General features: G+C 38.5%; 1 long non-coding RNA gene across 3 annotated transcripts in view; it reads left to right on the top strand.

Annotated features, from left to right (window-relative positions):
* The window catches only part of LOC136875608 (uncharacterized), an 84,769-nt gene that overhangs the window by 40,233 nt on the left and 19,674 nt on the right, over positions 1 to 24,862 (top strand). For all 3 annotated transcript variants that reach the window (XR_011018416.1, XR_010860492.2, XR_010860490.2), the window contains one exon: positions 15,310 to 15,424. This is a non-coding gene — a long non-coding RNA (uncharacterized lncRNA). The remainder of the gene's footprint in view (positions 1 to 15,309; positions 15,425 to 24,862) is intronic.

Raw genomic sequence — 24,862 nt, 5'->3', positions numbered from 1 at the left:
CCAGCGGTGAGAGGCCGACGCGCTGCCGTCTGAGCCACGGAGGCTGTTAATTACCAGTACGCGAGTTAATTATCTCAATAGTTTATATTCAGTTTTACCAAGGAAACTTTGTCAGTATTCCATGAAAACTTCTTTCAGTTCAGCAACTTTGATCATCCAAACTCTTTGAAAAATCTACTAACGCCAGGCCACACAACAATCGACCACAAGTAATTTTTATTTCTCTAATTTAATAAAATAAAGCACATTAGAAACAAATGCACCCAACATGATGGCGAAATCCCTTCTTTTCTTAATCTTCCATTGTAATTTGGTCACCGGTGTACTGTTCGTAGTAAGTTTCTGGAAATCTTGTACCGTGTAAATTAGGCCTACATCAACAATTACAGGTTATGTTGGAACTTGAGAATATGGTTTCAAATGTAAGTATTGATTCTCAAAAGTTTGCAAATGCATTATATTCACTTCTGCCCATCACTAATCACAATCAAATTGGAAAGAGAAAAATATATCATCAAAACTTAAGAAATTGCGGTTCTTCGTGACCTTGAGCTCAGCTGGAAAGCGCGCTCGCTGCACAGGTCAGTACGAGTGAAAAATGGTACAAAACTTTTTTAATGTAACATGCGCAAATAAAACGACTGCAGTTGTTATGACATTTTGACATAAAAATGTAAAATTCCCAGTCTTATATTAGGACCATAACAGTAATAGTCAATCCCAAGACCTCCTGTGGCTTTATATATGTAAGGTGCAACATCTGTTCAGGTCTTGATAACATAATCATATACGATAATATTAAAATACTAGATTTGTGTTAAGAAGGAGCAGTTTCAATTCCTGCCTGAAAGCTCAGTGACTATACAGTGCTCTGAGGGAAGTGCCAGCGATACAATCAAAACTTGTTCCGTCTTCAAGTAGAGCTGTCGAAATGCGCTGTCTCCTTCCAATTGATGTGGCCACTGTCTGCTTTATGATTCCCGAGGATTCTCTAAACAATACCACCCGAATGGGATGCTAAGATGGTCCCTTATGCAAGTTCACTGCAGGTTGCTTTTTCAGTACAGTAGACTTACAGCTCTAATTATCACGCCAAGAACTATAAGTATGCCTTAGAATTCCTTTCATGATATACAGTTTCTTGAAGAACGCTTGATCGAGGATTTAGCGTTGATAGGACTGAAATTTGTGGACGGTTTATCTGGGAAATTGTTTCTTCGGTGAACGTATAATGTGGGATTTTTCTTTAAGGAAACTATGTCCTTTACTAACGTAGCTACTTTCACCTTTAGATTAAAATAGATGTTGGCATGTTTGTTTGCCTGGCTGGCTTTAAGAATTATTACATGTAATAAATATCATTTTTGGTCCGTATTGATGATATTAGATTGAAATAATAACATTAAGTTATTTATTAGACCACCTAATCAATACAAAATCGTCTTGGATGATTTACATAAATATGTAAATATGTAAATCATCCAAGACGATTTTGTATTGATTAGGTGGTCTAATAAATAACTTAATGTTATTATTTCAATGGCTTTAAGAATACAAGAAATCAGCTTCACTTCTCATATCAAGTCTTATTTACATTAAATCAGTAAAAGTAACAATATAATTAATAATATGAACCCTTTGTACGAAGGAGTATTAACACATTTCGGAGCATTAGGCATAAAAACACAGAGTATAAAAGAAATCAATCGAACCTCCATCCTCCCGAATATCTAATTCCCCTACCCCCTCTTCTGAAGCTATTGAAACTTTGACCATAAGCGACACACCTCCTCCCCACTCCACAGCCTTGCCTCCCCCAAACAAGAAGCAGGCTTCAGAACGTACACATCGTTATTTCTCAAGACGGAAAGCTGCCTCAGTTGCCCCTAAACCCCCTCCAAGGCCACAGTAGGTTGCCGTAATAACAAGGTAAGATACCATTCTTTTAAATACGACGTTCCCTTGCGCAGATTGTATTACACACTAATACAAAAGCCCCCGAGAAAGGCAGCTAACTGTGCTAACCATTACGTTGGCGGACATTCTTAACTACAAAAACCAGATGTATAGTATGACTGATGCATGCTTTAATTGCGTAGGTCGGGCACGAAACTATTCCCTGTTTGTACAACGTCATCAGATCTGCTGTAGGCCTGTGCTACGGGGGCGACATTACTTGACTACGAAACACAGATGTATCGCATGACTTTGACGCATGTTTTCACTGCGCTGGTCGTATGGACGAAACTATTCACAAATTTGTGTGATGTTATTGGAGCTGCAGTAAGGCTTGTACCAGCTTTGAAGCGGAATCGTTATTGTTCTCTGAGGGGTCTTGTATGCAAGATTTCTATTTTTCACTTTCTTTGTTCCAAAAAGCCAGGTGGGGGGGGGGGGTCTAATACACAAGTAAATACAGTATCTCCTCGTCGACTAACATGAAGCATTGCATGTCATTCAGATGTCTGTTTATCATAGAACAATTAGAGTGAACGTCCTTCACAAACATGAAAAATTCAGGTGTTGCAAAACCTTTTTTTGAGGTGCATGTTATTTTGTAAAGAGGTAATAACTTGTATTTTCCTAATGTTCCAGTGTTTTAAAAGTTACCCATGTAATTTACATAATGTAGAGGTACTAATTATAATAAACCGCCCTTAATTATTACAGATTTTGCCTCAGTATTAAGGAGAAATTATTATGGAAAAGCAAAATTATCACAGAGAGGAATTCTACAAATAATGGAATATGTCAGTTGCGCTTGTTTCTATGCACACTAGTTGACCAGCATACGTTTTCAAACAACACTTTCATTTGTTGAAGAAACTGGGAACTTATTCCTGAGTTTCTAAACACTAACCCATAGTTTCTGTTACTGTTTGTAGAAACTGGCTGGCTAAGAAAGAAAAGAAACCCGTGGTGCAGCAGCCCCTAAGGGGCATGGCTTACCAAGTGGCCGCTACTCAGCCCTAAGACCTGCAAATTACGAGGTGTCATGTGGTCAGCACAATGAATCCTCTCGGCCATTACTCTTGGCTTTCTAGACTGGGGCTGTCATCTCACCATCAGATAGCTCCTTAATTGTAAGCACATAGACTGAGTGGACCTCGAACCGGCCTTCAGGTCCTGTAAAAATCCCTGACCTGGCCAGGAATCGAACTTGCAGCCTCTGGGTAAGAGGCAGGCATGCTACCCCTACGCCGTGGGGCCGGCAGAAACTCGCAAGCTCACATGCCGATTTCAAGAATGAGGACCCTAATGAACACAGGCGTTAGTTTGAAGAGTGATTGACTGTTGGCTTGCTGCGAGCAATGCAGTTCACTTTTATTGATTGTAGTGCTTCTTGTAGTGGCTGTGTGTGATGGGATTACTGATAACCCACTTCTGAGATTGGCACTTGATGATAAGTTCTAACTTGTTTGACTTATGATACATTTAATTCAAGTTCTTTATGCCATTGTAAGTGTTCCTGCAAAATATATTTCAAGATGATGATTCCAGAGTATGCTAAACATACTCGAGCCTCACTCTCATGTGAAATCTCCCACTAAATTTAACTCAGGAAAAACAGGAATATCCCAGGGAAAGTACAGGGAAAACAGACTTAGGTTACTAGTGGGCACACTGCATTTGTTGTAGCTCCTTCATGTAAACAATAGTTAAATAAGTACAGTAGAAGTCCATTATAGTGATAATTCATAATGGCCTAAAAGTTATTCGCTATAACGGATTGTCGTTATATCAGAGTTTTCGTGAAAGTCAGGGGAAAACACACACATTAAAATCATTATAAAATGGCAATCAGTTTGTTCAAAACTTGCATTTTTGCAGACTTCTGTACTACAGCTTACTCGTTAGTTATCTTCTAATTCCAAGACAATGTGAACGCGTATGTTCAATTTCAGTCTGAGAAATTGGAGTAGTGTCATTCCAGTGGCTTCTGTGGTAAACGTTTCGGTTGTCTTATTCAAATTGCATCATCTAACCTAACTTAACTTCATGTGTATCATGAAAATATATTTCAAGCACCAGTAAAGTAATGGTAACATTTTCGCCTAAATTTACACAGGAATAGCCTTTACAAAATTTAACCAAACACAAGAAAATGCAGTGAAATCTCATTAGGGATTTCCTCATGAAGACAATTTCTCACTTAGCACACCGTAAATTCGAAGGACCGATTCACGTCACATTAAAGCTATTTAAAAATACCTCGCTTGTCGCGTCAAATTTTCACTATTACTGCTTAGCTCGATCACATTATTCCTGGCCTTGAAAATGTTCCTTGTCATCCCTTGTGAAAGGAACATGATTTCCAAAACAGATTTAGAGTTTTCGTCTCAGGAGGCCGGTCGGAGAAAGTTGCGGTAAAATGAGAAATGGCCTTGAAGTCCTGAACTTTACAGGGTAATTTACACCTTTGGGAAGCAAGCAGTTACCCCCAAGAAAGTTCAGTTTTGCTCTCCAGTTTTCATTGATATTGCTGAAAAACCCACAAAGCCTGTTTGTTCTATATTTTGCATTCCATTCAGAAGTTAGAAATTTATTTGGTGTTGAGTGATACGGTGAAAGGTAGCAATTATTTGTCGTGTGATAGCCTACACTACTCCAATAACTACACATTTCATATGTAAAATCAGCCTTGTCAATACTTAGAGTTATTTATTGAATTATTTATTTTCACCTAATATACCGTACATGTTTCCAGGACCTTATTGTCCTCTTCCTCAGTGGTTTTTCTCACACTGCCAAATATCTCTTGGACCTATTCACTTATTAAAAAGCATCAATTTTATTCTTAACAAATCTTCTTGTAACCTTTACCACATATTTAGATCTAAACATCTCTTAGTTAATATTTAACGTGTGTTATTAATAAAATATGTCATATATTAGAACTAAACTACACTATTCTATTTACAATCTTAATAAAATGTCTTTGCCTTGTCTGTTACCTACAAATATAATCAGTTTATTAAAATTAGCATCTCTTAAAATTTAGTAAAATCTTTTAATGCAGAGTTTTCATCAGTTAAATGTTGTGGCTACTTCCATCTGTCCTCAGACACTCCCTAGAGTGGTAGCTCCTCACTTCACACTAAGCTATAAGAAAATCCATCTCTAATAGAATATTCTAACTTACTCAGAGAAATTTACAATTGACTTACTGATCTGCTGTTGTCCATACATAAACATAATTGACCTTGATCTTAACCTCGGGCAACATGCCTGTCAGTTAAACATCGATATCAGGATCAATATCTACTCCTCATTTAGCATATTGGACAATGTTTATTTTTGACACCCGAATCTGAAACAACCAAAAATATTAACCTTACTCACCTATAATGTAGGATTATGACAGGAATACTTCTGTGTACTTTTTGTCAGACTCACTCTATCGGTTGCTCTATTTAAAGTTTAGTGCATTCACTTTGCCCTTGACCTCCTTTGGTGTTATCCGAATCAAAACAAATATGAAACTGTTCCCTTGAAGTGGCGCGCATAGGGAAGCAGGGTTGGTAGAGGGGAACTTGAACACTACTGAACGTAGCTGATTTGAATAAGAGGGGAAACTAGGTGGGGAAGGGGTGGACGCTCGTGGATACTGATATTGTAGACTATTTATTTATTTCTTCTCTTCTTTCTTATGTATCCTCTTGTTAACATAAACAGTATAGTAGAAGTCCGTTATAGCGAGAATTCTTAACGGCGAAACATTTACTCGCTATGGCGGATTGTTGTTATATCCAATTTTTTGTTAAAGTCGAGAAAACCCCCATACACATTAAATTCAGTATGAAATGGCAATCAGTTTGTTCAAAATTTGAGTTTTCGCGGATAATATCCACACTGCGGATTACTTGTTTGTATTTTTTCAAAATCTGATACTACGTGAAAGTGTGTGTTTAATTTCATTCTGGAAATATATATATTATCGTATTTCTCCGAATCCAAGATGACTCCCACTTTTTCCTTCAAAAAATGTTAATCAGGCTTAAAAAGTCCGGGACATAGAAGATAAATTGAGTAGGTTGCAGAAGGAAGCAGAATGTGCAGGTCTCATGATCAACACAAACAAGACCAAAGAGATGAGGATTAATTCAGATATCATGACCAGCTTGACAGTAAATGGAAAGGAAATTGAGCAAGTTGAATCCTTCCTCTACCTTGGAAGTATAGTTACAACGGATGGGGGGACCAGAGGAAGATGTTCGAAGCCATATCCGGAAGGCAAATGGTGCGTTTGTCCAGCTCTATCCCGTGTGGAAGAATAGAAACATCTCCAGGAAGACTAAGCTTCGCCTCTTCAACAGCAATGCTAAGTCGATTCTTCTATACGGCTGTGAAACATGGAAAGTTACAAAACAGATCAATAACCAGCTACAGGTGTTCATAAATAGATGTCTGCGTCGCATAACAAATGTGAGGTGGCCAGACATAATCTCTAATGAAGATCTTTGGACCATGAACAATCAGCAGCCGATTGACATCCAGATCAAGCAGAGGAAATGGCTCTGGATTGGCCACACGTTAAGGAAGCCGGATGGAGCTGTTGAGAGGGCAATGCTGGACTGGAGCCCTCAAGGCACCAGAAAGCGAGGTCGGCCAAAGAAGACCTGGAAGAGGACGATCGAAAAGGAAATCGCAGAGGTTGACAAGACCTGGAGCGAAGTGAAGAGAATGGCCAGGAACCGTACTGTGTGGAGAAATTTCGCCAAGGCCCTATGCTCCAGAGGGAGCAACAGGAAATAAGTAAGTAAGTAAGTCAAGGCTTAAAAAGTACTTTGTAAAATCATTTGAATGTCTTTCTTATACAGTACGCATTTTTAGACTGTAGACGCCGATCATTGGCTTTAGTTATGCCGTATTTATTTTGCGGATGTACAATTATACTTTATTTCAGTGGGTTTAATAACCATTAACTTACAATTGGCATCATAATATCGAAGGGAACTCGTTGAAAATTTGCTGGTAATACACATTCCACGCGTCTCTACAATACGACGATTCATCAGGAAAATATTCTTGCTTACTATAAAACTGTTACTTTCACTCAGCGTCAGATATAACTGGTTGCTGCTACACGCACATCTTGCTTGCCAGATTGGGCCATCTTCAGCGGCTAGCGATGTGTAGGTCTTAATCCCAGACTTTGAAAGTCAACGAACGAGTTTATTGCACTGCGGTATGGCAATTCTGCCCATGTATTTTTGTGCACATACCTCACAATTTTGTCTTCGACTTCTTTAAAGCGTCGTTGTTGCGGGCCACTGAATGGATTTTTTGTGCAATACGCATTTTTAAGCTATCTTTGTCTTCACGGTAACGCCGAATATTGGCTTTAGTTAGGCCTATGCCGTATTTTCTTGCGGCTGCACAATTATTATACATTTCCAAGTGTTTAATAGTCATTAACTTAAAATTGGCATTATAACATCGACGAGAACCCGTTGAAAATTTGCCAGCAATACATGTTCCACGTATCTTTACAATACGATGATCCATCACGAAAATATTCCTGCTATCTATAAAAATTTTACTAAGCGTCTGCTACTGAGTAGCCGTGGCCTTTCTAAGCATTCGAAGGCTCGCATGTTTTGATGCCATTCTGGAGATTTGAGGGGATAATAGAATGTCATTCTCTCTTCACTATTTCCCGAGATCCATTGACGTTACACATAGGCACTGTACGACCGGTCGCCACGGCTAGAGATGTAGGTAGGCCTATGTTAAAGAGGTGGTTGTTTATTGTTAGCGGGTTTTTGTGCACGCGCGCGCGGGATTGAGAAGAAACAGTGTGGTTACTGCGGTAGTTGCCAGTGGTGTTCATTAGGCCCTACTATCAGGCCGTGAATGCAAAACGACCCTTGATTTTTCACACGAGATTCTGAGAGAAATACGTTGTCTTGGATTCGGAGAGATACGGTATCACTCCAGAGGCTTCTGTGGCAAACGTATCAGTTTTCTTCTTCAAACATCATCACCTAACCTAACCGTATATGTATCATGAAAACCTATTTTAAACGCATGTAGAGAAATGGTAACCTCCTTGCTAAAATTTGACATGGGAATAGCTTTCGGAAATTCAACTAGAAGCGAGAAAATATGAACTATCCTCTTAAACCAGTGATGTACCCTGCCATATCTTGAGGTGTATCACTTACCTACTTCAGTATACGGTATACCATAAAAATAAAGACTGAAGTAAACGATCTCTTAATTTTAAACGAGTTAACAGCTGCTGTCGGCCACGTTATTGACGCCTTTATTACGAAAACGTGTTATCCTCTTTCATTTCAAATTTTCTTTTGAGAACAGCAGTCGACGAGTATTACAAATCAACTCTAATATCGCCTTCGAATGTTGACGAGAGAGCTCGCAAATACACATAGCGCGAAAACTATACCGTACCGAAGATGATCGATCGCATTTTGTGGCAAACGTTTCAGTTTTGTTATTCAAGTAGCGTCTCATATCCTAACTTATCTGTACTATATGTATGATGAAAACACACTTCAAGCGGAGTCCGACTCGTTGGCTGAATGGTTAGCATACTGGCCTTTGGTTCAGAGGGTTCGATTCCTGGCCAGGTCGGGATTGTAACCTTAATTGGTTAATTCCAATGGCACGGGGGCTGGGTTATGTGTTGTCTTCATCATAATTTCATCCTCATCATGACGCGCAGGTCGCCTACGGGAGTCAAATAGAAAGACCTGCACCTGGCGAGCCGAACCCGTCCTGGGATATCCCGGCACTAAAAGCCATATGACATTTCATATCATTTCACTTCAAGTGGAAGTAGAGAAATCATAACCTCCTCACTATAAATTTACATGATAATAGCCTTTCCGTAATTTAACGGACGCAAAAAAATATAAACTAACCTCGTAATCAATGACGCATTCTGCCATATTTTGAGGTGTAGGCCTATCTCATTCTTACTTAATTGCGGTATTTAGCATTAAAATTAAGCGATCGTTGTTCAGTGTTCATCTTTAACGAGTTAACAACGGTTATCGGACACGTTATTTACGCATTTATTATGAAAACATGTTCTCCTCTTTAATTTTCCTCGCGGAAGAGCAGTCGACGGGTATTACTAATCGACTCCGACATTGCCTTCGAATGTCGACGAGAGAGCTCGCTGGTGGGCATAGCGAGAAAACGATACGGTACCGAAGATCGATCGCATGCAGTATAATGGCTGGGTGCATAAATATCGGCAACGGAAAAAATCGAGCGCGCAAAATCGCTCGTAATAACGGATGCGTTAGTGATAGGGTTCTCTCTGTAACTGAAGGCTAATCTTCTTTTCCTTCTTTTCCTACCGCTTTTTCCCACACCTGTGGGGTCGCGGGTGCGAACTGGGTCGCACTTGTGGATTTGGCCCTGTTTTACGGCCGGATGCCCTTCCTGACGCCAACCCTATATGGAGGGATGTAATCACTATTGCGTGTTTCTGTGGTGGTTTGTAGTGTGGTATGTTGTCTGAATTTGAAGAGGAGAGTGTTGGGACGGACACAAACACCCAGTCCCCGAGTCAGAAGAATTAATCAGAAGCGATTAAAATCCCCGACCCGGCCGGGAATCGAACCCGGGACCCTCTGAACCGAAGGCCAGTACGCTGACCATTCAGCCAACGAGTCGGACAACTGAAGGCTAATACACAGTTTAATATAGGAATTTTGAAGGGACAGGCAAAAGTTATCGTTATAACAAGGTTCTCGTTATATGCCACACTTGCTATAGCGGACTTCTACTGTATATTCTTCTTGTTCAATGTCTCATTTAAATTTAATTTGTTTCTTTCCTTCTCTGCTAAATAAATTCATAATTTTTCCACGATGTCCATAAGCTTACCTTTCTGCACTAAATGCAATACCCTTATTTCTTCCTCCACATTTGTAAATGTATGATTGTGCTCGTGCATGTGTTCTCCCATTGCCGAAAACCTTGTATACTTTACCATGTTTACGTATCTTCAAGTTCCTTCCCGACTCCGATATACCAACTTTTGCACTTTTGACATGTTAAACAATATATTCCCAAATTTTGATAGCTATTAACTATTAATTCTTTGTGAATTGAACAGAATTTTGTTATTATTATTATCGGTTTTGAAATCAATTTCTATCCCCTGTTTGCAAAATATCTTCACTAATCCATATGAATGCCTGTTATTAAACGTGACCCACCTCAGTGCTCTTCTTCCCCCCCCCCCCCACCGTTCCTTAACCCATTCCAGTCTGGGCCTTAATATCCCTTACAAACGTTCTGGACTGGGCATTTTTAAGGATTTTTAAAACATTATATATCTGTACCTGTAGGAGATTTTTTCTTTGTGCTTGTTTGAGCATCTAGTTTTGGAAAACGCTGTTTGTATCATGTCAACTATCATTTGAGATTTTAAAATTGTTTATATATTATACCATGTTATGCGAATGGAGAAAAGGTCTGACTGATAACTAAGCAAGAACAGTTTTCTGAATTACTGTTATATTTACCCTATTTTGCTAATATAAAATGTGCATTGCAATTACAAAACAACAACAATAATGAGTACAATATAAAAATAATAATTTTTCTGGTAACATTGTGATCTGGACGTTATCTTCCTCGGACCCACGGTCCAAGCAAAAGTGTTTTGAATACAAATTTTAGAATTTTGGGATGCTAGAAATATCAGTTTTACAAAAAAAATAAAAAAATAAAAAAAAAAATAAAAAAAAAATACGACATTGAATTTGAAACTATTTACTGCCCCAATATCGTATGTAACCTGTAGGTTACATACATAGGTTTGTGATGGAAAAGTATGGGATATTTTCTTTGTACAATGTTGGGTACTTTAAAATGCACTAAAGTTAAACATCAGTTCTCTATATTGAAATACCTCAAAATAAATGGAGAAAAATAAACTTTCATACAACAAATTTAGGTACACAGGTCAAATACAACAAATCATAACTCATGGAAAACTTTGTAGTAGTTCCGATTTGCATTCATTCACAGAAACACCTTACAAGTGGAACACATGACCCTACATTTAGGACTGTCACACCCTGGCAGACGGCAGCGGGAAGGCTTCATATTTCCGGGATTTCTGGCAGATGATCAGCATTCTTTTTGTGGAGGCTGTCGTGAGGCAGAGATGTTGTTGCCTTCCTTTTTTGGGGTAAGATTCCAAATGTGGTTCTGTTTCTTTCATCTTTCTCTTCCATCTCAGCTTGTGACTGTGAGTTCATAAGTGAGTGAGCCACCTCTACTCGAAAGGCCAAAAAGTTAAGCTTCTCCCTCTTGGACGTTTTTTCTGTAGCTTCAGCTCATCTATGTTCTATCCACAAAGCAGCCAGAACAAAATCAGACAGGTGGAATATCAATCGTATGGTCCATTTTTTGGTACGAGCAAGAATTTGATACGTTGCTATAACTCAATCTAAAAAATTCACTCCTCCCATATTTTCATTGTTTGAGAGGGCAATCTAAAAAAATATATTCTTTTGTTTTCCTGCACCAGCGACGACACTGACTCACTGGCTGGGTTCCTCTTCCTGCACTTCTCATTTCAGAATCAGTCCGAAGCTCATCAGTCGGTATTTTTTTTCAAAGTTCCTGTGCCTTGTACTTCACACTCAGAGTGGAGAATATCCAACAGATAAACGGAAGTGAGAAATCTGTCCATGTATACCCCTACTGCTGAGCCAGGTGGTAGAGATATACATAATCGAATTACCACTTTTTCACCGACATCCAGATTGTGTAATGCAGCATCATTCAGATAATATCTCTCTTTCCTTCATACAAGAAAAAGTCAACTGGTATTCCATCTGGAGCAGCAGACAAAATTTTTCAGGCCACATGGATTTGGCTTTCCTCTGACAAACTGACATGTAACTACCTGCCCCCAGAATGGTACTATTTGTTCATTAATGGAATATTTGTCACTTCGTGGGTTATCTAGGCAAGCCTGCTGAATGTTTCTGATCAGTGGTTTCAACTTCCAATACTTGTCACTCAATTTTTCATTTGCATCCACTTCTGTGTCATCTACAAGTTTCAGGTTGCTCCTTATCTTGAAATATCTTGCCCGCAGTCTGTGGGACCCGAGTCTTCCTGGCCCAATACATTTGTATATGGGGATATTTCTAATAGGACATAATAATGGTGGCAGCAAATAGTTCCTCATCTCTTCTACTGTGGCATCCAAACAAATCCCTTTGTCACGTAGGTATCTGCGGTTTGTAAACTCTGTCATTGTGGCAAATATGTTGCTTCCAACATATCTGTAGAATCTTGAGAGAGGAGGGAGTATTTTTGGCTTCTTTACAGGTTCTGGTGGAGGTACAGTGGAACCTCGATTATCCGTTTTTGGAGGGACCACGGAAGAAAAACATACAATACAGGAAAACGGAAAATCCGGGAACGAATGAACCATCAACAATTTGGCTAAACATCACAAAAATGAAATATGTATACTTATAATCTTACAAAGACCCCTAAACCAAACCAAACTACAGCCTCAATGGGCCTTCTGCCTACCAAGTGACCGGCCTCGGTCTGAAGGCCTGCAGATTACGAAGTGACGCATGGTCGGTGTGACGAATCATCTTGGCCATTGTTACGGGCTGTCTAGACTGGGGCCACCATCTCACCATTCAATAGCTCCTCAATTAAAAGTAATATGAATGAACCTGGAACCAGCCCTCATATCAAGGTAAAAATGCCTGACCTGGCGGGTAATCGAACCCGGGCCCTTCGGGTGAGAGGCAGGCAAATTAGACCGCAGGGCCGGCTTCAAACATTAATTACCGGTACGCTACTTAAAAATCTCGTAACTTTACATTCAGTTTTACCAAGGAAACTTCGTCAGTTTTGCTCTGAAAACTTCTTTCAGTTCAGCAACTTTGATCAGGCAGAGCCAAACTCTTCAAAAAATCTAATACCGTACCCGTAAGGGCAACGACCACAAGTAGTTTTTAATTCTCTAATCTAATGAAATAAAGCACATTAGATACAAAAGCACACAACATGATGGCAAAATCCTCGTTTTTATCTTCCATTGTAATTTGGTCACTGGTATACTGTTCATAGTCAGTTTATGGAAATCTTGTACTGCGTAAATTGGGCCTACATCAGCTTTTCAAGGTTATGTTGAACTCGAGAATATGGTTTTGAATTGTTTCGAATGTAAGTATCGATCTTCAAGTTCTTGAATGCATTAAATTCAATTCTGCCCGTCACTAATCACAATGAAATTGGAGAGAGAGAAAAATATCATTAACACTTCCGAAATTACAATTATTCGCGACCTTTAGCTCAGCTGGAAAGCGTGCTCGCTGTACAAGTTGGTATGAGTGTGAAATGATACAAAGCTTTAAATGTAATGTGCGCAAATAAAATGACTGCAGTTTTTACAACATGTTAACACAAAAACATTGAAATTCCCGTTTGTATATTAGGACGAAAACAGTAATAGGCAATCTCAAAACCTCCCATGGCTTTATGTATGTACCTAAGGTGCGACATCTGTTCTGGTCTCGATATCATAATCGTGTACGATAATATTAAAATACTACTGTAAATTTGTGTTACTTAAGAAGGAGCAGTTTTGATTCCTGCCTGAAAGGCCAGTGACTATACAGTGACCTGAGGGATATGCAGAAAACCTGTTCGGCGGTACACTCGAGAAAAGTAAAGAAAATACTGTAAACATTTAACCCTGGCCGTAATGTAGACGTTTTGCAAGTACAAAATTTGACTAAATTCATTCTGTCTTCAAGTAGAGCTGTCGAAATGCGCTCTGTCTCCTTCCAGTTGTTGTGGACATTCTCTGCTTTATGATTTCCACGGATTCTCTAAACAATACCACCCGAATGCGATGCTAAGATGGTCCCTTATGCGAGTTCGCCGCCGATCGCTTTTCCAGTACAGTACTTCCTCAAATTACGACAATGACGAGATGTTAACACCAAGATCCGTAAGTATGCTGTAGCCGTCTTTTCATGAGATGCAGTTTCTTGAAAAACGCGTGATTGTGGATTTAGCATTGATGAGACCAAAATCTCTGGACGGTTGATACAGGAAATTGTTTCTTCGAGGAACGGATAATGCAGGATTTTTACAACGTGATTTAATTAGGATGCTTGAGGGACCACGTAATTTGAACGAATAATATGGGAAAACATATTTTCTGGGAACATATAATTGAGGTTCTACTGTACTGGGGGAAATGGTTCAGATACCCTTGTACTGGACACTTCCTTGATCATTTTCTCCTTTGCTATCTTCTTCATCCTCCTCCTGAACATGTGTCCCGCCGGGGGTATAGGAAGTAAAGTGACAAAAGTTCTTTCATCCTCATCGTCAGAAAGATCTGATATATCGAACACGTCCCCATTGACAATTTCCAGAATTGCATTGGAATCTCAAGGCCTTAAAAAAAAAAAAAATTATATAAAATATTACTTCAAGTGAGACCCACTGTAACCTATAGGTTACATCTTGACAAGATATGCCACTGTTCGTTACACTTTGCCGATTCCTATAAAATTATTCATGAATTACGTATTAGTGAACTTGTAGACTCATTACTACTCTTTTTTAGAATACTAGAACTATTATTATAACTGGAAAAGTGTACTTACTTTCACTGTGATGAGATTTCCACCAATAACTTGAGGACTCCATTTTGTAAACATTCATTGTGACCAACTGTGGTGAGATAAGTGTCTGAAAGTCAGCATAGCCGTTTCCGCACTCTCTGAGATGGTATTGTAATCATTAGTAGCGGCCTGCACTGCTTGGCGACCGAGATAAAAAAGTGGGAACCTATGTAACCTATAGGTTACGCGGGGCCCGAGGAGGTTATTGAATAGCCTAACACTAAGAGGACTTCTTTTATGCCAATATCAGTATGATAATTTTCATCATTATCATCATTTTCCAGCTGACCTCCAAGTGGGGGCAGATATGGTTCCTCTCAAATTTGTCCTGTTTATCCACCTCCAGTATGGAAACTGAAAATAATTTATACCCAATTCTTCCTGTGCCAGACTGATGGAAGTTTGCCCCAAAAAGGGATTCCTTAACGTAGCAGAAAATCTATGCTTGAACTTTGCCAGAATGAATACTGTTAGATGGCTGATCTCAATTGTGTTGATAATTACAAATTTTTATTTAATTTAAAAAAAAAAATTTGTAATAAAATTATAATAATTTCATCATTAAAATTGCTTGTGTCTTAAAGAGTTGTCGCTTTACATAGCTTGAGTTATCTGTATCTGATTGAAATATATTCTCCCACAGCTGCTCTGACTACTACTGGATTCATTGAATATGCTGCCATGAATACTTGGCTGCCTCTCAGGAAGTCAAAATCTAAGAACATGCTCACACTACTGCTAAATAATTGTCTGTTAAGGTAAGCCAAAAATTGTTTTAAACATTGATGATGATGATGATGATGATGATGTTTGGACATCTTTTACACGTTGATGAGCAATTAGCATGCCAGAGTTATACATAACTATTGCTATTGTGCTCATAGTCTCAAGGCCTCCAGATGTATATGGTATCTGAACCGTGGCGACATGACTTCATTTTAAAAGCCTGACATACATTGGCTGGGATTTGATCCATGGCCACTTTTGTGAGAAGTTTGTGGCAATATCCAGCTGTTATGGCCCTCTCTCTTCAAAGGCTAATGTTAAATGAAAAAACCGGTATTCCATATCGGAAGAGTTACATGTGTATAATTGGAAATGTATTATCTCATCATAGCATCATTATTTTTTTGAATAATAAGGTGTTTTTCCATGACTGGGATAAGGAGGCATGGGCAATCTCTTTAAATTGCAAGCCGAGTGCAGAAGATCTTTTGTCTTTAGAATGTAACTGATCTGTGGACAAGATTAGTGTTGGAAGGTGGTGTTATTTAGTTGGTCCCCACTTAATAGTAATCATAATGAGAATAATTAAAGTTCAGGAATGATAACCAGATGTTGTACATAGAATTTCTCTATGTTGATGGTAGACATCTTCTGTGATCTCTTAGCTGCTGCTGTGAAAGAAGGAATAGGTCTGACAGATTATCTCTCCAGACATCAGCAGAGCACCAGTAGCATTTAGTATACCAAGCGAGTTGGTCGTGCAGTTAGGGTCACGCAGCTGTGAACTTGCATTCAGGAGATAGTGAGTCATTTTATTTCACTTGTTTCATGCATACATTTTTTGTTTCCCTCTGACTAGCTATCTATTTTTCACACATTATGTTTCAATTCAGAATTACCTTCCTAATTTCTAGAATGCCCATGCCTGCTTTTTCATTCAGCATGTAACAGGAAAGTCTGTTTTATTTGATTTCATAAGTCTTTACCAACAGCAGATAACCTATACCCAACTTGAAGTAATAATAAATAATTCTTTCAGTGCTGTAGTGTACTATGTTACATACTGTATACTGTACAAAATTCAAATGGCTCAAGCATTGAACTTTTAAAGCAGTATTGATGAAGGAGAAAAATAGTAAATACATGTACTCATAATGGTTCCATTGACTTCATTTGGGTTGGAAATAGATACTTTATCTGAACTATTTCATTGTTTTTTGTTGACAACATGTTTTTAATCATTATTGTTTAGACATTTCTAGATTCTTTTGCTTATTTTATATTTTAAATCTCTCTTTATAGGAATTAATTTATTATGACTATCTTTTATATCTCAAATTAAATAATTTCCTCATCAACTAGTGAGCATATGCAGCATTATCTGCACAGTTTGATCCAGTAGACTATACTGTAGTAATAACTTCAAGTTATCAGTATCAGTCGTACAGATTCATCCTTCTTGGGTAGCCAAGGGTGGACAGCTGAACTTCTCTAAGTATACTCAATTCCAGATTGTTTAAAATTATGGCTGAGCGAGGAACAAAACCCATTCCAGCTGGGTGGGAAACTGTTAAACTAAACTTCTAGGAATAAGCCTTTAAATAAAAAATATTTTGTACAAAAGTGAACTTCTGCCCACCATAATGGAGTTTAAAAGTTTACTATTCTAAACATACCATCAGAAGTTTCCAGGCACGTACAGTAAAATATATTTTGACCGCTTTCATTATGCTCTGTATAATACTGTGTTTACAGTGTTTAAGAATTTATTTCAACATCATTTGATGCTAACAACATTGTCTGTGTGCATAGCATGAATCTTCATATTTCTAATAATGTACTGTATCACTAAAATTTAGTTTATTGATGACCGAGATCGATAGCTGCAGTCGCTTAAGTGTGATCAGTATCCAGTATTCGGGAGATAGTGGGTTTGAACTCCACTGTCGGCAGCCCTGAAGATGGTTTTCCGTGGTTCCCATTTTTGCACCAGGCAAATGGTGGGGCAGTACCTTAATTATGGCCATGGCCACTTCCTTCCCACTCCTAGCCCCTTCCTGTCCCATTGTCGCCATAAGACCTATCTGAGTCGGTGCGACGTAAAGCAACTAAAAAAAAAAGTTTATTGATGTCTAAATGCTGAGAGAAAAAATTATATCTATCCCATCTATTTATCAGCTATTCTCACAATCAGGCAAAATTGTCAAATGACACACTGCTCAAAAAATAAATTTGATCACTTTTTTTATATACAGTAGAACCTCGATTATACATTCTGGAAACTACGTTTTCCCATATTATTTGTTCAAATTACTTGGTCCCACAAGCATCTTAATTAAATCACGTTGTAAAAATCCTGCATTATCCGTTCCTTGAAGAAATGATTTCCCGGATCAGCCGTCCAGAAATTTCAGTCCTATCAATGCTAAATCCTCGATCACACGTTTTTCAAGAAACTGTAGCTCACGAAAGGACAGCTATGGCATACTTATGGATCTTGGTGTTAATGTCCCATCATTGCGGTAATTTGAGGAAGTACTGTACCGTAGGCTACTGGAAATGCGATCAGCGGTGAACTTGCATAAGGGACCCTCTTAACATTGCATTCAGCTGATACTGTTTAGAGAATCCTTGGAAATCATAAAGCAGAGTGTGTCCTCAACAATAGGAAGGAGACAGAGTGCATTTCGACAGATCTACTTGAAGACGGAACAAGTTTAGTCAAATGTTCGCAGGTACTTGCAAAACATCTACAGTACATTATGTCCAGGGTTACATGTTTATTTTTTTAATTTTTTCGAATGTATCGCCAAACAGATTTTCGACACTTCCCTGTATAGTCACAGGGCTTTCAGATAGGAATCGAAACTGCTCCTTCTTACGTACATAACAGAAATTTAGTATTTTAATATTATCGTATACGATTATGTTATCGAGACCAGAACAGATATTGCACCTTACATTCTGTACATAAAGCCATGGGAGGTTTTGGGATTGCCTATTACTGTTTTGGTCCTAATATAAGACTGGGAATTTCACGTTTTTGTGTTAAAATGTTACCATATAAAAACTGCAATCGTTTTATTTGCGCACGTTACATTTAAAAACTTTATATCGTTTTGCACTCTTACCAACTTGTACAGTGAGCATGCTTCCAGCCGAGTCAAGGTCGTGAATAACCGTAATTTCAGAAGTGTTAATGATATTTTTTCTCTTTCCAATTTGTTTTGATTAGTGACGGGCAGAATTGAATATAATGAATTCGAGAACTTGAGGATCGATACTTACATTCGAAACCAAATTTTCGAGTTCAACATAACCTTTAAAAGTCGATGTAGGCCTAATTTACATGGTACAAGATTTCCATAAACTGACTACGAACAGTATACCGGTGACCAAATTACAATGGAAGATTTAAAAAAAAGGGATTTCGCCATCATGTTGGGCGCGTTTGTATCTAATGTGCTTTATTTTATTAGATTAAAGAATTAAAAACTACTTGTGGTCGATTGTTGTTTGGCTTGGCGTTACGGGTATTAGATTTTTCTAAGAGTTTGGTTAATCAAAGTTGCTGAACTGAAATAAGTTTTCAGAGGAAACTGACAAAGTGTTCCAGGTAAAACTGAATGTTAAGTTTCAATATTTTAAGTCGCGTACCAGTAATTTAAGGTTTGAAGCTGGCCCTGCGGTCTAATTTGCCTGCCTCTCACCCGGAGGGCCCGGGTTCGATTCCTGGCCAGGTCAGGCATTTTTACCTAAACATGAAGGCTGGTTCCAGGTTCACTCATTCTACAATTACCTTTAATTTAGGCGACCCCGGTCTAGAGAGCCAGGAATAACGGCCGAGAGGATTTGCCACACTGACCATGTGTCACCTCATAATCTGCAGGCTTTCGGATCGAGCAGCGGTCGCTTGGTAGGCGGAAGGCCCACTGGGGCTGTAGTTTGATTTGGTTTTGGAGTGTTTGTAGGATTATAAGTATAAGTTACATATTTCATTTTTGTGATGTTTAGCCAAATTGTTGATGGTTCATTCGTTCTCAGATTTTCCGTTTTCCTGTGTTGTGTGTTTTTTTTCCATGGTCCCCCCAAAAACGGAGAATCGAGGTTCCACTGTATTCATACCTCCCTCCATATTGAAGTGAAAACAGGCACGTAACTGAAACAAACTTTCTCCTTTACAACAATTTTGAATTGAAATGAAAAGTGTTATTTGGACACTCAGTGCGTGTCGTCATTGCACAACATGTCATAAACAAAATGGTCTCAGTGGTAATTGAGTGTTTTAATGAGTATTGCCATCCCTCACATAGATAACAGCTTCAACAGCTTCACATCGTCTTCTCATGTTTCTGACCAAGGCACCACATGTTCATTTGAGGCAAACTTCCTCGCTCTTCCAAAAAGAAAGAAAAAAAAGGGGGGGGGGGGGGCATTGTCAAGGATTTGTAGTTTTTGGGTAATGGATATCTCGCACGGATGCACTGCTCCAGTTGCTCCCAGATTTGCTCAATCAGAAGTCTGGACTTCAGGATGGTCACTCCATTTTTTGTTGCATTTGGTGCTCTTGCAGGAATTTCCGAACAGTGTTGGCATCATGTGCTCTAGCATGATCATGCACAAATACTGTGTTTTCTGCAAGTTGCCTCATGAGGTATTATATATAGCACTAAGATCTCGGCAATGCACCGTTGAGTAGTTAAGGATCCATTGTGCATGATCAGGATATCAGTTTTCATGTCAGGACTTATGTCTGGCCATGTCATAACAGATCCACCTCCATAAGCAACTGTAGATTCTACAGCTGTCAGATGTAATTGCTTCCCATGTCTTCTCCAGATTCACTGATGACCATCTGAACCATATAACATGAAACGGGATTCAACCAAAAATGACACAATTCGTCATTGTTTTAACTGCCAGTGCAGATGATCTCTAGCGAACTGCAGTCTCTTGCCATGATGTCTGTCTAGGGCAGATACTAGTGTGTCGAGCTTGTAGATGTACGAAATGATCCTGCCCTGGGTTGTTTCCTTTGGCGACCCATAACATTCTGGCAATGTACCTCTGCAAGTAACCTTGTTGAAGCAATGTAAGTGCACGAGTGGCTTCACTCAGTGACAGCTGCTTCTCCCGTTGTCTACCTCAGTCTGCACAATCAGCCATGACTTGTAAACCCTACACCCCACACAGACTACCTTCATTCATACTTTCAATTGAGGCACGTGTTCCTTTCAACTGACAGTGACACCTTCCAAACATCGGGATGACATTGGAGTCCTGTGTTATATAAACAGAACATGTTATTGCTATAGTAGTCCAATCCCTATCCCACTGTGCCTTTGTACAGTGTAGTTAGGAATGTCAAAAGACGTGACCATTTATTTATTATTTTTCTGTGATCAGAGTATTTTCTATAGATATTAAATTGTTCATTTTGTAGCAAGTGATATTCATTAGCAGTAACAAAACCCCCATTGTCATGAGTTTATATTTTAAATTCATTTTTAAGGATTTAACTTTCTGTAAGTACTACTGAGCATAATGTGACCCAAGAAATGCAACAGTTCAAAATCAACATATTGGGATTGAGCGAAGTAAGATACCCTAACCTATTTTTTAAATAACATGCTATTTGTTCAGGGCGTCGACTTATAGAGATCTTTTGCCCCTACTTGTACCGTGTGATATGAACCTGCATGTAATTGGAATGGAGGAAGTGTAGAGTATTGAATGTGAAGAAAAGAACGTTACGGATGGCACAAACACCCAGTCCCCAGGCCAGGGATATTAATCATTTACTATTAAAAACCCATGACCTAGCCAGGAATTGAACCTGGGGCCGCTGGGTGACAGGTGGACAGGTTGCCCCCTACACCGCGGGGCCAGACTAGCCTAACCTTAGGGGAACTCTTCAGTGATAACTGTCACCGAAATAGAATTGTAATAATAATAATAATAATAATAATAATAATAATAATAATAATAATAATAATAATAATAATGTTGATGATGATGATAATAATAATAATGCCATCTGGCTATCTGCTCGTCAATTATTTCGACGTTCTGTTTTACTCTAGGCCTACTAGATGGCAGAGTAAACCAGATTTCTCTTGAGTGTCTGTAGCTGAGTTTTAATGGATTTTGTCAGGTAAACACCAAATGTGCCACTAGGGATCTTTTACCTGCCAACTTCATACGACATGGAGTGTCAAAGGGACTTTTTCCGAACTTCAAAAATCCAACTGCCTCTGTCGGGTTTGAACCCACTATCTTGGGATCTGGAGGTTGACACACTACCACTGATCCACAGAGGGAACTGCCCCAACTACTGATAAGAGTGAAGAGGAACTGTAACAGTTCTGTAATGAAATTGAACAAGCACTGCATTCTACAAAATCCAGGGATATCACAGTCATCATGGGCATTTCAATGCAAAACGTGGAAAAGAACATGAAGGAAAATATAGGATATTTTGGACTGAGAATATAGAATGAAGGAGGAGAAACTATGGTGCAGTTCTGTCAAGAAAATAGTACTATTAGTTTGCAGCACTTTTTATATTGTATTACTAGAATGAAGATTGTACACCTGCAAAACACCCAGAAGATAACATCAACAACATTATTCTAAATCAAATTGATTTTCTATCGGAATTCCATCATGGCAGTGAAGCTTGACTCCATGGCTAAATGGTTAGCGTGCTGGCCTTTGGTCCAGAGGGTCCCGGGTTCGATTCCCAGCCGGTTTGGGGATTTTAACCTTAATTGGTTAATTCCAATGGTTCGGGGGCTGGGTGTGTGTGGTGTATTCAGCATTAGAAATCATTCTAGGTAGGACCTTAACCTTAACAGACATGCAGGTCGCCTAATAGGTCGTCTATGAGAGAAAGACCCGCATGAGGCCTCTCTGGAGGCCATATGCCATTGTTATTATTATAAGGCAGTGAAAATCTATTGTGGAACAAATATATAATCAGATCATAATTCACTAGTTGCAAGATTCGAAATGAAACTTAAGAATGTACTCCCTAAGCAACATAAGTAAATGATGGGTATCTCTCAGAATGAAAAATGGAGCTTCTTCATGGACATACTTCTGCGTACAAGTCGAGAGATACTGAAAGAATAGAGAGGTACATAATCATGAACAACCAATGAAATACTGCAATTAATGGAGAGGAAAAGACTGCAAATGGTATACAGAAAGGTACAGTGAGGTTGAAGAGCTAATATTTTAGAAATGGTATTCTATATATAAGAAAATCGAAGAACTGGTTGACATTAATTTAATAAAGGGGAATAAATTGTTTGACAAAAATGGCAGCATTATACCTGATACTAGAGAGATGTCCCGCTGTGGGTGAGGGCAGTAGAATATCACCTACGGTATCCCCTGCCTGTTGTAAGAGGCAACTAAAAGGGGCCCCAGGGGCTCTTAACTTAGGAGCGTGGGTGGGCGACCTCTGGGCCCTCAGCCGAGTCCTGGTATTATTTCCACTTACTTGTGCCAGGCTCCTTACTTTTATCTATCCTATCTGATCCGCCTTGATCAACTCTTGTTCTTTTCCGACCCCAGCGGTATTAGAACATTCGTGGCCTAGGGAATCTTTTAGTTCCACGCCCTTCATGACCCTTTCCTTTCTTTGGGCGATACCTTTATTTTTCAAAGTGTCGGATCCCTTCCATTTTTTCCCTCTGATTAGTGTTATATAGAGGATTGTTGCCTAGTTGTACTTCCTCTTAAAACAATAATCAGATGAATGTGGACTGGATGTAAAAATTAAAAAAAAAACAGTTTTAGGCTTATATGCTGGTGAAGAACAAATGTGGCTCTGAGAGCAAAGAGCTGAATGTGGCTCTTGCCATTGACTTGGAGCTAACTCGTGTCAGGCTTGCTATCTCGTTGTTGAGTCACCGGCTGTGTAACATGAAGGAAACATTTAAACAGAGGTTCAGCAAGTATCGCTTGTTTTGTATCAAATTTTATTTTCATCTCCTTTTATTACAGTTAAATTCTAGATCAAGCTTTTATAATACAGTCTAATCTTAAGCTGAAGGAAAAATGTTGCTTGTGCCACAATGCTATCAGCATTTTACATAAGCTTCTCATATTAAAGATTTCCTGTTTTGTTCAACCTGATAGTTCAAGTAATAAGCACGTTCAGGATAACATACTTCAGCAAAAGAGCATTTTCTTTAATGAAGTTTACCAAGTTCTAACTACGAGTGAATCTATCTGATTACATGAAATAAACTTCATCGTAAAGCCTGTATTGTTGTAAGTAATTACTTGTGCAATTCTTGATCATACACTCCACCTTTAAAAAACAAATTGCCTGTCTTTATTAAGACAACATTAAAATTCAATACATGTTTCCTCCTTTATCAGGACACCATCACTCAAAAAATAAATGAAACCTTAAAATTGTAAGAAGGGTATTGAACATATTAAGTATAAAAGTTCAGTAACGATTGCGTCCAGGGAATCATTCCAGAAATTCATTAGCAGTAAAATAATTGATGTGCTTTCTAAAAACAGAGTATATTAGATAAGAAAACCCAAGCACTTATTCTCAAAACCAATAAATCTGGTATTTTTTTATTTTCATTATGTCCAAAGTATTTAAATTTCCACAGTCCTCTGATTAATCTATCTGAAACCCAAATCAGTGATGCCAATGCGGTTATCTCAAAAACAGAAAGCACTTTGCAAAATCTACCGATTGAAAATCAAATTGAATTTAGATTCAATATTAGGAAAAACCTATCTAATTTATGAACGAAAAGCATAACTTCAGTTCCCCCATTTCAGTAAAGAAATCGGTTCATTGAATCAGAAAATTAAGGATAATGACCTAATCCTGACGAAAGCAGACAAGGGTAATGCAACAGTTATTATGAACAAAGAGTCGTATATCCAGAAGACAGGAGCATTCTTTGCTGGGCATTCTTTTAAGATAGTTCAAAAGGGTCTGACTAGTGGTATTCAAAGGAATCTTAAACAAATTTTCAAACAGTCTTCCTTTATTCTTAGTGAGAGGAAATCTCAAAAGTTGATCAATATGAACCCAAGTATCCCTACGGCTAGGGCACTGTCAAAAGTACATAAAAAGGATATACCCATTAGGTCCATTGAAAACTTTAAAAATAGTCGAATGTATAAGACCTCCAGATTTATTCATTTAAAAAAAACTATAATTTTACGAATAAGTCCATCAAAAATTCAGTAGAGTTTTGCAATCTGACCAAAGAGTTAATTGCACAGCTGAACTCTAAGATGCACTCTTTCATTGTTAAGAATATGTTTTCGAATATCCCATTGTTAAAAACTATTAAGCTGGTTAAAGATCATTTTGCTAAAACACAGCAAGTTAAGTAGACAAGAGATAGAGGAATTTATCAATATACTAGAATTTGTAACTTCCAATACAGTAACTGTTTTGCTTTTAATGATCAGATTTACAA

The sequence above is a fragment of the Anabrus simplex genome, chromosome 6 (assembly GCF_040414725.1).
Source record: "Anabrus simplex isolate iqAnaSimp1 chromosome 6, ASM4041472v1, whole genome shotgun sequence".
NCBI lineage: Eukaryota > Metazoa > Arthropoda > Insecta > Orthoptera > Tettigoniidae > Anabrus > Anabrus simplex.
Note: the sequence above shows the minus strand (reverse complement) of the source record. Positions and strands in the feature narration are given on the sequence as shown.